The sequence below is a fragment of the Pipistrellus kuhlii genome, unplaced genomic scaffold, assembly GCF_014108245.1.
Source record: "Pipistrellus kuhlii isolate mPipKuh1 unplaced genomic scaffold, mPipKuh1.p scaffold_m20_p_7, whole genome shotgun sequence".
Lineage (NCBI taxonomy): Eukaryota > Metazoa > Chordata > Mammalia > Chiroptera > Vespertilionidae > Pipistrellus > Pipistrellus kuhlii.
Window position 1 is genome coordinate 61,385,365 of NW_023425573.1, and position 13,360 is coordinate 61,398,724.

Here is a 13,360-nt window from a genome sequence, read left to right on the forward strand (position 1 = left end):
ATAGAAGAACATATGCTCGTTGAAAGATAACATTTTCCTAGGGCAACTGAATGAGGATAAGCAAGACAAGTTCTACCTGGAAGGTTCTTTGAAATAGGAATTAAGTATTCTGACCCAAAACAATGTCAGTCTTAATATTAAAAGCTCTGCAATGAGGAGCAAAATAATCTCTGGGATCTGTTTATCTGTGCTATTATGTTTTAACGTCAGATTGTATTAAAGGTATTCATCTTTTTAAGTGTCTGATTCATTCTACTAATGTATTTCAGCAATGCAGTCAGATACTGATAAATTGACATAATCCTTTTGAAGGCCTTGTACATTTTGAGGTTTCAAAGTAGTTTTCTCTGTTTGTCTAATGCTATGTCTTTATGCCTGTTTTATTTCATTTTATAAACTTTATTTTATGATTTGAAAAATAATGCCATGTTTATGGCATAAAAAAATAAAACTCCAAAATAAACAAAGAAGCAGCCACCAACATACTTTTTAACATACACACAGGCACAAAGACTCTTGAAAACATTTGGTTCTTTTTAGTACTTTTGTATGCAATGTATACCACTGCTTTTTAACATATTTGCAGTCATAATATACAAAATAAACTATTATTATTGCTTCTGAAGTTTATTTTGACATATAGTCTATCGTTTAAAAGTGTTCCTGTTACTTTAAGAAGATGGGGAAGTGGGTGAATGGTGGGTGGGTGGGAAGAGATTATTAACTGAAGAACTTTTATGCACATAGACAATAGTGTAGTGAAAGGTGCTTAGGCAAAAAAGATGGAAGAAACTGTCAGAGAAATTACATTTTAAGACTAATTTAAGATTTGGGTTTGGAGGAAAGTTGTGTATCATCTGAAAGACTGGGCATTTTTTTCCTTACCAAATACTACTGTGTAAGTGATCAAAATCTTCACTTTACACAAGCTGCCAAAAGGAGACTAAAATTTTGTATCTCTGAGAGTGATTGCTGAATACTATGACAAACACACAATCCCCTGTCTTGGTTTGATCTATATTGTCTCTTAGTTTGATCTATTTGTAGTTTTAGTTTCTGCATTCAAAATTTTGTAGAATAGGGTTGAGAGAATCAATAAATGCAGTAAGCCTCAATATATTGATAAAAAACAACAAAACACTCAATTCCCTACTATGATAAATCTCTGAGGTATTTGAAGTGATGTGTTGTGTTACAGAATATTTGAGAAACAAAATTTATATGGGTTAGGATTGCACGGTAGATAAATTAGTCAGCGTGCATCTGTCCTTTCTCTTGCAAGAAAAGAAAACTTAATCTCACTTTAAAACTATAAAATATTTTTGTTAAATTACACACACACACACACACACACACATATATATGGAAACAAAGCAACCCAAAATTAGTCAATCAAAGGAATTCAACTGGAATTTTTCATTCCTCACTCATTTTGAATATTGAAGTTTTACTTAAAAAGCCCTGAATTTGTGTGTGTGACTGATGTGTGACATAATATTCTGTTAAAGGTCTGCACATGCACTATTATCAAACTCAGTACCCACTAGACACATGTGCCTAATGAACATTTAAAATGTGGCTAGTTCAAGTTGAGATAAATGAAAAATATATACCAGACTTTAGGATATCCTACCTAATAAAAGAGAAACATGCAAATTGACCACACCTTTGCTACACCCATAAACCGTGCCCACAAGCCAATCAGGGCAAGTATGCAAATTATTCCAACAAGATGGCGGTTAATGTGCATATCCAGGCTAGAGAGAAGACTGAAGACAGCTTAGAAAGAAGCCAAGCACTGCGGATTGGAGCAAAGCTGTGGAGAAGAAAGCAAGTGAGGCAGGGGAGAAGGGAGGGAAGCAGGCGGGGCAGCGACCACAGCAGGAAGCCCTATTGTAGGAATCTTCCTGCAACGGGCCTCTAGTTTTATATAAACATGAATAAAAAGTAACTCATCAATGTTTTATATTGATTACATGATAAATGATAATATTTTGATACATTCAGTTAAAGACATTATTAAATTATATTTCATCCTTCTAAATTTTTAAAAGTGGCTACTTGAAAATTTAAAATATATGGATTTGAACTTTATACATTTATGACAAACACTGTATTTCTATTGGTCTAAAACAATAATGACAAGGACATAGATAACATGCTACAGAATTTTCTTAATTTTTGAATATAGGACTCTAAGATATTTATATCTATGTGCAAATTAAAATATTATTTTAACCCTGAATTAATTTTGTAAGATTCCTGCCAGGATATGTAGAACACGTGTTGAATTTATCAGTAGTCTCTAGGTCCTAGGAAATGCTGTACCAAATTCAAGCAACTGATTTTTATGCATTTTGTGAGTTTTATTTTGAATTGCCCTCTGATTTGATGGTATATATATATTTTAATATTCATGTTGAGAGCTTCTACCTGGGTCTGAAGAAGATGATAATTTGTATTTTAAATTATACTTATGGATGCCAATTGTCACACCAAATTTGTAGGTGAGCATAGCATGTGAGCCAAATCAGTTTCCTGAATAAATCCCAGAAACATGCAGAGTCTCTCATGCAGCCAAACAATGCAGGAACAAGGTGGAACATCCTCTGCATGGCAGCCTTCTGAAATCTTTTTTTAAAAATACATTGAATACATATTAATTGAACATAGTAGGTTGAGCTGATTTCTGGGTTCTCTGCATGTGATATTGATCTATATGCCTGTTCTTGTGCCAGTACCAGGCTCTTTTGAGCACAGTGGCTTTTCAGTATAATTTGGTACCTGGCATTGTGATTCCTCTAACTTTGTTCCTAGTCATGATAGCTGTGACTATTTGAGGTCTTGTTTGGTCCTATGTAAAGTTTTGGAGTTTTTGTTCTAGATCTGTGAAATATGTGGTTGGTATTTTAATAGTCTCTTCAATAAATGGTGTTGGGAAAATTGTACAAGTATATGCAAAAATATAAAACTAGACCACCAACTTACACCATACACAAAAATAAACTCAAAATAGATAAAAGATTTAAGTGTAAGACATGAAACCATAAAAATCCTAGAAGAGAACATAGTCACCAAAATCTCAGACATCTCTTGAAGCAATGCTTATTGATACATCTTCTAGAACAATGGAAACTAAGATGAAAATAAACAAATGGGACTACATTAAAATACAAAGCTTCTGCACTGCAAACAAAACCATCAACAAAACAACAAAAGAGTTCACTATATGGAAGCCTATATTTGCCAATGATACATACAATAAGGAATTAATTTTAAAAATATATAGGGAGCTCATACAACTTAATAAAAGAAAGACAAACAATCCAATTAAAAAAAATGGACAAAGGATCTAAATAGACATTTCTCCAAAGTGGACATATAGATGGCTAGCAGACATTTGATAAAATGCTCAATGTCACTAACCATCTGAGAGATGTAAATCAAAATAACAATGAGATGTCAGCTCCCACCTGTCAGAATGACTATCCTTAACAAATCAACAAAGGACAAGTGTTAAGGAGGATGCCGAGAAAAGGGAACCCTAGTACATTGTTGGTGGGAATGCAAACTGGTGCAGCCACTGTGGAAAACAGTATGGAGTTTCCTCAAAAATATTAAAAATGGAACTCCAATTTAACACAGTGATCCCATTTTTAGGAATATACCCTAAGACATCAGAAGCACTCATCAGAAAGAATGTATGCACTTTTGTGTTCATAATATCACAATTTACAATAGCTAAGATTTAGAAACAGTCTAAGTGCCCATCAGTAAATGAGTGGATAAAAAAACTGTGGTACATATTTACTACGGAATACTATGCAGCTGTAAAAAAGAATGAAAAACAATCTTACCATTTGTGACAGCATAAATGAACCTGGAGAGTATTATGCTAAGCAAAATAAGCCAGTCACAGAAAGATAAGTATCACATGATCTCATTCATATATGGACTCTAATGAACCAAATAAACTATTTATAGAAAATAGACTCAGAATATAGAAGCATGAACAGACTGTTGAGCCTCAGAGGGAAGACAGGGGAGGGTGGTGGGAAGAGATCAACCAATGAACTTGTATTTATATATGCATAATCTGTGGACACAGACAATGGAGTAGTTAGGGCCTGGGGGTGGGAGGTAAGGGAGAGATGGGGTGGGCTGGTGGGGTTAATGGGGGAAAAAGGAGGACCTATATAATACTTTCAACAATAAAGATTTAAAAAATAAAAAATAAGTAAAATTAGAGTTTATTTCTAAAAAGATTTAAATAAACACATTTGAATATAATTTTAAACTTTTAAAAGATGAAAAATTATATCAGGATAAACATACAGCCTGGGTATGTGACCTGACCAGGAATTGAACCATGAAGTCTTGGTTCATAAGTTGACACTCCACCACTGACCCACACTAGCCCAGCAATAGTGGTATTATTTTACATGCCCTTGACTGGAATCGAACCCAGGACCCTCAGTCCGCAGACCGACACTCTACCTCTGAGCCAAACCGGCTTCGGCAGTAGTATTATTTTAATGTATGGCCTTATAAGTTTAAAATTGGTGTTTATAATTTGCCCAATCTGTTGAAACTTATGTCCTATTTGTTAGATAAATCCTTTATTAATAGAATTTTTGCTTAATTAAGAACTATTAAAACATTCTTGTTAATATCAGCATACAATTAGGTCATAGATTAGTAAGATTTATATTTTTTTATATGAGTCTGAGGTCTTACATTTCCAACATTTTTGTTATAACAGAGAACCTATTTGGCACTTGTTTCTTTTTATTTCATACCATTATTGATGTACAATTTAATGATGGACAATTTCTAATGCATTTGTTGATAAATAGATCAGCTTTGCTGTCTATAGGACCACTGTGTTTTATCTTTTCTTCATTAAATTGTCAAGGCTGCTATCCTCAATCACAAGTACATCCTGTCCAACAATGATTGGTAATATAAAAGTGCCCTGAGGAGCATTTCAATTTTTGAACTTCCTGGTTTTAGGTTTTAGTTAATTACTCTACAATTGATTTGAATGTAGGGATGTCATTGAGCTCCATCTCCCAAATGACTCACTTATTGTCTGATATTAAACATGGCATTCAGGATGGTATGTTAACTATCTCAGGCAAAAGGAACATTACTGAGTGAATTATAATAGAGTTGTTATTATATTTAGGCTTTCTTTATTCAGGTCATTTATGGCAAGCTTCTAAGATGATGCCACGACCCTATATTCTTGGCCAATTATTCTATCAATGTATGCCCCAGTCTGACTCATGATATCATAGAGTTACAAAGCAAATGAGAGCTTCTAGTCAGTCTCATTTTAGGAAGGCCAGAATGATTAACAAATTTTATAACATCATAAAAGTAATGTTGTATCTGAGGAGAAGAGAAAAGTGACCTAACTCTTAATACACAGTTTTAGAAGAATACAAAATTATTTTAAATACTAGCTGTGTGATATATGGCAAGTTATATAACATATTTAGTCTATTTTTTTCATTTAGTCTAAACTGATAATGACTATCCCATAGGTTTGTGCAAAAAATAAAAGCAGACATACAGTAATTATTGAATTTCTTTCTTTTATTGTTATTGTTTCAGAGAAACCCACTAACAAAATTTTTTTTTTTAAAGTTTATTGGTTATTGTTTCTTGGAAATATTACCCTTTATTATTTTTTAGATTGGAAAATTTTATTTAAAATTGTTCTTAATGAAATAATTAAAATATTCTAAAACATTGCCAGAAGTTTAAAATATACTAAAACATTGTCTTTGGTGGTTGAGCAGAGGGAGGAAAGGAAAGATATCAAGACAGTTTGAGCTCCAGTCTCACCACATTAGAAGTGAACTGAAGCTAGAAATATCTCAGTTTTTATATTTCCCAGAGTAGGGGGTCTTTACAAAATTTTCCTTTATTCCATTGCAATTCCATGAACAAGAGTGAAAACGAGGTCTGATTCTCTTGGCATCTGTGTAGCTCCCTTTGCCTCTTCTCTCATCTTACAAACATAGGCTCCTGGGATCCCATTACTGCAGTTATTTCTTTTTTCCACTGAGAAAAACTTACTTCTGTATGTGATATTGGTGAGATATTTCAAAGATGTCAAAATTCAGCTGTTTGATTGTTGACTTGTATTGCTGTTAAAGTTTAGGAAGTAGAATATAATGGTTGAGAATCATGTATTTGAAATTGTAGTGTACATCCTATAGCTATCCCAAAGTTAAAATATGACATGTGTCAGACCATCTTTATTTCCATCATCTAATTCTAGAGGAGAAATTTCAGAAGTGAATCTAATTTTTTTTTTTAAATTCAGACAAAATTGGTTAACTTCACTCCAGACTTGTGGGTTGTTGAGACAAATATCTGGCTCGAGGCACCACAAGATAGGAAGAGCACTGCCTAAGTGTGATAAATGTGCCAGCAGAACTTTTCCAAACAGGAAGCTAAGGGGTGATGCCATATTTTTAAAATTAGGTTATACCTTTTTTAAAAATTTCATGTTTGACATTAAAAAGTTTATATATATAAAGCCTAAGTGAATGAATGACCAAGTGACCCAATTACCTGACAACTGGCCGCGATGATACACACTGACCACCAGGAGGCATATGCTCTGACCAGTTGGTTATCTTGCTGTTGTGGTCTGGCGGATGGGAATGAGCTAGATGGGCTGGACATGCCCTGGAGCCCTCCTGAGGTCCCTCCCTGGTCCTAATCATGCATTGGTGTGGTCCCTCAGCCTGGCCTGCATCCTCTTGCAATCTGGGACCCCTTGGGGGATATTGAAGAGCTGGGTTTGTCCTGATCCCACAGGCCAGGCCCAGGGACCCCACTGGTGCACAAATTTTATTATAATTATTGGCTAGTCAATAAAGTGCACCCTTTTGTTTTACTAAATAATTATGGGCAAACTTTATTTGAAACAGAAATTCATTGATGATAAGTTAGTTTTGAAATATGGGTAACAAAACCCCGACATATTAGGATAGGACTATAAAACATTAATTTACAATTCCCAATGAGTTATTTGTACAATAACAACATAATTGCTTAATGGTATTTTTTATTTTTATACATTTTATGGGGTGTTTATATATTAAATCAATGGCTAGCCAAACATCATATTGTTTTAAACCATCCCTTTGACATTTTCTTTATTTGATAGATGAGATAACTGAGGTTCAGAAAGATTAAATGAATTTTCCCATGTTACTCACACCAGAATTTGAACCCAGGGGGTCTTCTAATTCCAAAACCCTTTGATTTCACATTACACCCCAGCACAATAAGAGATACAGGGATATTTCTGCAACAGGCTCTCTTCCTGCTGCCATTTTTGGTTCCTCGTTCAGGACAAAATGCACAGAGCAGATGTTTCCACAGCCCCAGGCTAATCAGAATCTGGAGGAGAATCTGACAGTGATGGAACAGTATCAGAGCTTCAGGAACAAGATTTCACACAGGCAGCCGCATGAGCCTCGCTGGCAGCAGCAGCTGAAATCAATGAAAACACCCTGAGTAAGGAAAAAACAGAGTGAAGTGAAAAGAAGACACGAGAGTCCATGTCCAAACTGGGTCTTCCATGGGGCACAAGGGTGACTAAAATCACTTATCTAGAAATCTAAAAATATCCTCTTTATCATCACAAACCAGATGTCCACAAGAGCTCAGCTTCAGACACCTACATAGTTTTGGGCAAAGTCAAGATTGAAAATTTATCCCAAGCAAGCACAGCTAGCAGCTTCCGACAAACTCAAAGTTCAAGGTGACACTGTCTCAAACATTAAACAGAACACTCTGACTCCAACTGTACAAGAGGAGAGTGAAGAGGAAGAGGTTGATGAAACAGGCGTGGAAGTCAAGGACGTAGGATTGATTGTGTCACAGGCAAATGTGTAGAGAGAGAGCAAAGGCAGCCCTAGCCCAAAAGAACAACAGTAATGATAACGTAACGCTGTTATAGAAGTAACAATGCCGCCATCTAAATATGAGAACCTTTTGTGTGTGTTTTAAAATGCTAACTGCAACTTGGCTTGAAATTTGTACTGTTTCTATTATTAATAAAGCCATGGCTTCTTGTGAAGCCAATGATAATAAGAAGAGAGAAGTAAATTGACTTAATGTTGAATTAGGCAGAGAACTTTTGAATTTACAGGGAGAAAACTGAAGCCCAAAGAACTTAGCTTGCCCAGTCCATGGTTGGGCTGTAAGAGACCTTGTACTTGCACAATGAGATTAAGAGGAAATGGTAACTACAAATTAAAGAAAATAAAAAGGTTAAGAAAGATTGCTGAGTAGTGTTTAAAAATCAATATATATTGAAGCTCAAATAAATAACCATTCTTTCCTTTTAGTCATATGACCAAAGCAACTATCTTCTCAGTCTAATTTTTCTACTCTATTTTCTCCAGAAAAATGCAATAGTTATATATATATATTTTTTGGTTCACATATTCTTATTTGATCTTCCTTCTTAATATTTTTTAGCCTTTATCTCTTCTTACTACCTGTTTTGTTTTTTAGATATTCAGCTAGTCTGCTAACAAAGAGAAACTTTGTAGCTGACATATCAGTGGCCAGGCTATTAATTACAGAATCAAGGTCCAGTTTGTATGGTAATTTAACAAATACTGTCATAACAGAGCATGGATTAAATGCTCTTTCTTGTGCTGCTGAATCCCTGGGTCACATATTTGCTTGGGTGTAGGTATTAAAGTATTTAGTATTTGCTCTAAATTTATACTTCACTGGGTTACCCACAGCTTTCTGGGTGTCTTCTCATTACTAGCTACTCAGTATGTGGCCCACTAACAAGCAATTTTGGCATATTCTTATCTAATGCTTGTTAAAATGGTGACTCTTAAGACCCCACGACATACTGAGTAAAAACAGTATCCCCAGATGGTTCTCCTTCACATTAAAGTTTGAAAACTACTGATTTTGCTACTCATTATCTCAAAGATAGATATTTCTTTACATATCTCCTTGGGCCAGTTCTTCTAAGACTTTCATGCCATGATTATATGGATATTATCTTTTATGATATTTATTTAGTACTCATGCATAGTTGATGCTCTGATGAGTACTGCAGAATGTAAAGTGGATTGGATAAATATATTATTCCTCTTGAATGTTTCAAGTAATATCTGCAGAGACAGATAGAAAGACCATGAGAGAATTGCATTTCAGTGTAGGCTGTACTTCAAATACAACCTCACACTTAATCATTCCTTGTGTTTCTCTGGATACTATGAATTTTTAAAAAAAAAAAAATATTTTATTGATTTTTCACAGAGAGGAATTGAGAGAGAGATAGAGAGTTAGAAACATTGGTGAGAGAGAATCATCGATCAGCTGCCTCTTGCACACCCCCTACTGGGGATGTGCCCGCAACCAAGGTACATGCCCTTGACCGGAATCGAACCCGGGACCTTTCAGTCCACAGGCCGACGCTCTATCCACTGAGCCAAACCGGTTTCGGCTGGACACTATGAAATTTTACCTAATGTATTTTTATTGGATGCTGAATGCTATTAAGCTAAACCTCACAAATTTAAAAATCATTATCAACTTTTTGATAGTAGAAATTGTAAATTCTAAATTAATTCATGAGCAATTAAAAATGTCTTTTCCTTTTTAGGCAATTTTGTCATAATATTGATACTACAAATAAACACTTTAAAATTTGGTATCAAATTATATAAAGTAAACTCTAATTTTAAAAAAAATATATATATTTTTATTGATTTCAGAGAGGAAGGGAGAGGGAAATAGAGATAGAAACATCAATGATGAGAGAAAATCATTGATCAGCTGCCTCCTGCATGCCCCCTACTGGGGATCTCGCCCACAACCCAAGCATGTTCCCTTGCTTGATTGGAATCAAACCTTGGACCCTCCCATCCACAGGTTGATACTCTATCCACTGACCCAAACCAGCTAGATCCCCTCTCCAATTTTTGAATGAGACCTTCATTAGCTCTTACTGGCAAAATGCAGTGTTTAATCTAGATAGCTTATGTACCAGTAAATTTGAAAGCTGTTTGCTAAAAAAAAAAAAAAAATAATTGGAAAGAAAAAAGCCAATAAACTGTATTGTGAAGCTCAACTAATATGAAATTGACTCCAAGTTTGCAATCTTCCCTTTATTCAAACCTAACCAAAGAAAATTCTGAATCTTAGCTAAAATAAAAATACTTATAATGACAGGAAACCTAAGTGAATTTGCTCACTGTGATAGCTTTCTGAATGTGAGTTGCATAATATGAAAGATTCACCAAATAAGAAATGAGTGCAGTTCAGATGTCAGCAGTATTTCAAAGTGAGAGGTAAGTGAGTAACCGAGTCCTGCAATCCTGTCAGGAGAACAATATAATGGCATGGAGAAGAGCTTCTCAGACTCCCCCTTTCTACCCCAAAAGATAGATCCCATCTGTCTCCACAACTTTAAAAAAATATTTTCTAAATTTCTTCCTCTCCCATTCATATCTCCTACCTAAATACTCTATGTCAACCAAGTAAAATTTTTCACATCTATTAATATACCTTGATTGATGCATAGTGGATTGAAAACAATTTCCTCTGTGGTTTTGTAGCTACTTGTGTATTATACAAAGTTAAAACACTATGGTCAACACAAAATATGAATTTTTGGTATTCATATAAGCTCTCCTTTGTATATGCTTGAAAGCAAAGAATTTTCCTGGTTAATTTTTGAAATTTGCACATTTACCCAACATATTTCATAGCAATCATGTTTTCCATAAAAGTTGTTATACTGAAATATGTATGGCTATTCAAATGTTGTATGCCATTATTCTTCTCTGACCTCGATGTTCTGTGATCTCCTCATTACAAGAATTTTAACTTTATATATTTAAAAAAATATACAAAAAATTATCATTGCATTTTCCATTGAAGAATGTGTTATTTTAATTTAATGTCCTTTTTAACAAATGTTGAAGAAAGATGAATTTTTGAGAGTTTAAAAAGAAAATGAAGGCTGAATGCAACACATATTTTGCCAAATTCAGTGATATCAACATGGGTATTCTTTTTTTGCATCTAATTTATTTTACCATATTTAGAAAATTTTTGGTCCAAGCATAAATGACTCTTTTGTCATAGGGTTATTCTCTTATAATTAAAAAAAAAATCTTAAAAGCTTTTGTGAAAACAAATAAGTCTGTTTTATACTCATTAAATAATTAATATGTAAATAAATTATATAACTTTACTAGCAATAATGATGTTTAATGGGGTCTTCTGTTTATATTTTACTAGAGGCTTGTTGCACAAAATTTTTGCACTTTGATGGGGGGAAGTGGTTGTCCCTCAGCCCAGCCTGCACCCTTTCCAATCTATTATAGAATCCCTTTTACAATCTGGGACTGCTGGCTCCCAACCCCTCACCTTCCTGTCAGCCTGATCATCCCCTACCCATTCCCCTGCCAGCCTGATCGATGCTTAACTGTTCCCCTGCTGGTCTGATTAACCCCAACTGCCCTCCCCTGCTAGCCTGATTACCCCCATCTGTCCTTTCCTGCAGGCCTGGTCACCCTTAACTGTCCTCCCCTGCTGGCTGGTCACCCCCAAAGGCCCTTCCTTGCAGACTATCCTATGGTGGCCATCTTTGACCACATGGGGTGGGCATCTTGTGCGAGGGCATGAGGGTCAATTTACATATTATCTCTTCATTATATAGGATTGCCAAAGATATTCTCTTACTATAATTTTTCTCTTTGTTAATAAAAGAGTGTCTTTTAGATTTACTTTAAAATTTTTAAATTAATATTTTAAATTTATTTTTTGCTTTATATATTTATCCTTTTTTGTTTTACATATTTAAAGTCTCTGGTTTCTTCTATATTTGGATTTTAGTCTTATAATGTTATTACTTGGTGTGTTTTATAATTAAGAATTTTTCTTCTAATAAATTGCCTTCTGTTCTTGTCCTTAAGTCTGTTTCTTTCTTTTAAAAATATATATATTTTCTTATTGATTTCAGAGAGAGATAGAAAACATCAATGATGAGAATCATTGACCCACTGTGTCCTGTATGCCCCTTACAGGGCATTGAATGCCCAACCTAGTTCATAGGTCAATGCTTAATCACAGAGCCACACAGGCAATCTGTTTCTTACCTTTAATTTGACTTTTTTTGTGAATAACTATTTTTATTTATTAAATCTGATGACTCACAATTTCACATATTTTAATGCTTAAGAACCTCAAAATTAGATAGAACATCGGCCAGCAGGCATGGCTCAATGACTGAGCATCAACCTATGAATCAGGAGGTCATGGTTAGATTCCCAGTCAGGGCACATGCCTGGTTTGTGTGCTGGATTCCCAGTATGGGGCATGCAGGAGACAGATGATCAATGATTCTTCCTCATGGTTGATGTTTCTATCTCTCTCTCCCTCTCCCGTTCTCTCTGAAATATATGTATATATATATATATACTAACACAGAGATAATTTTAACATGGCCTTTATTTTCATAAAAAATTACAACTAAGTAAAGAAATATTCTTTTCCTCGTGAAACTTTTCTAAATTTCAATCTATGTATCATTCCCTTTCAATTCTTATTTCTATGTATATATTTTCTTATATTGTCTTCTACTTGTTTTATAACTATAAATGTTAACTTGGACAAAATTGTACAGTCCTTAAAGAAATGGCTAAGGCTGTTTTGTGTATTTCCAATATTTAAACATTTATATCACTTGTGATTATGTATTTTAGGTATTCAGCAAATTGATATACCTAAAATATACATTGATGAAAAATAATTTCTGTAAAATATGCTATTAATTTGACTTCTATGGACCATGTTTTAAACATTGTGCTATTATCACAATTAATCATCCTACATGCTATAACCCCTTCACCTTGGTTTTATTATTCCATTTTAGGGAACACAACTTAAAATATTTCAGTTTAGGTAGCTCTAGTAACAAGTTTTATAATGAGAATTTAAACTTAAATTTGTTTTTCTTTAAACCCACATTCTTGAATAAATCAAATATAAAATGCAAACTAATTATTGTTCTTATCGGTTCTTTTGAATCAATTTATATTTAACATATAAGATTGATAACAAAGCTATGTGGATTATTTAGCTTTAACAACGTCTTAGCTATGTCTAAACAGCCCAACAGCAAATTTTAGTCATCTAACAATTAAAACATTAGACAGCTATCTGCATCGGTGCAAAAGGGACCCTCTCCCCACCAATAGCTTTCTAATCAAAGACATGTTCCTTCTGTTCAAGTATGCACTCCAGAGGTTACAATTTACAGGATGCACAGAAATTTCCCTGACACCTGCTT

The 13,360-nt window shown here is 34.3% G+C and overlaps 1 pseudogene; it reads left to right on the forward strand.

The window, feature by feature from the left end:
- Nucleotides 1-5,104: 5,104 nt before the first annotated feature.
- On the forward strand, nt 5,105-8,037 carry LOC118709730 (annotated as a pseudogene).
- Nucleotides 8,038-13,360: the final 5,323 nt, after the last annotated feature.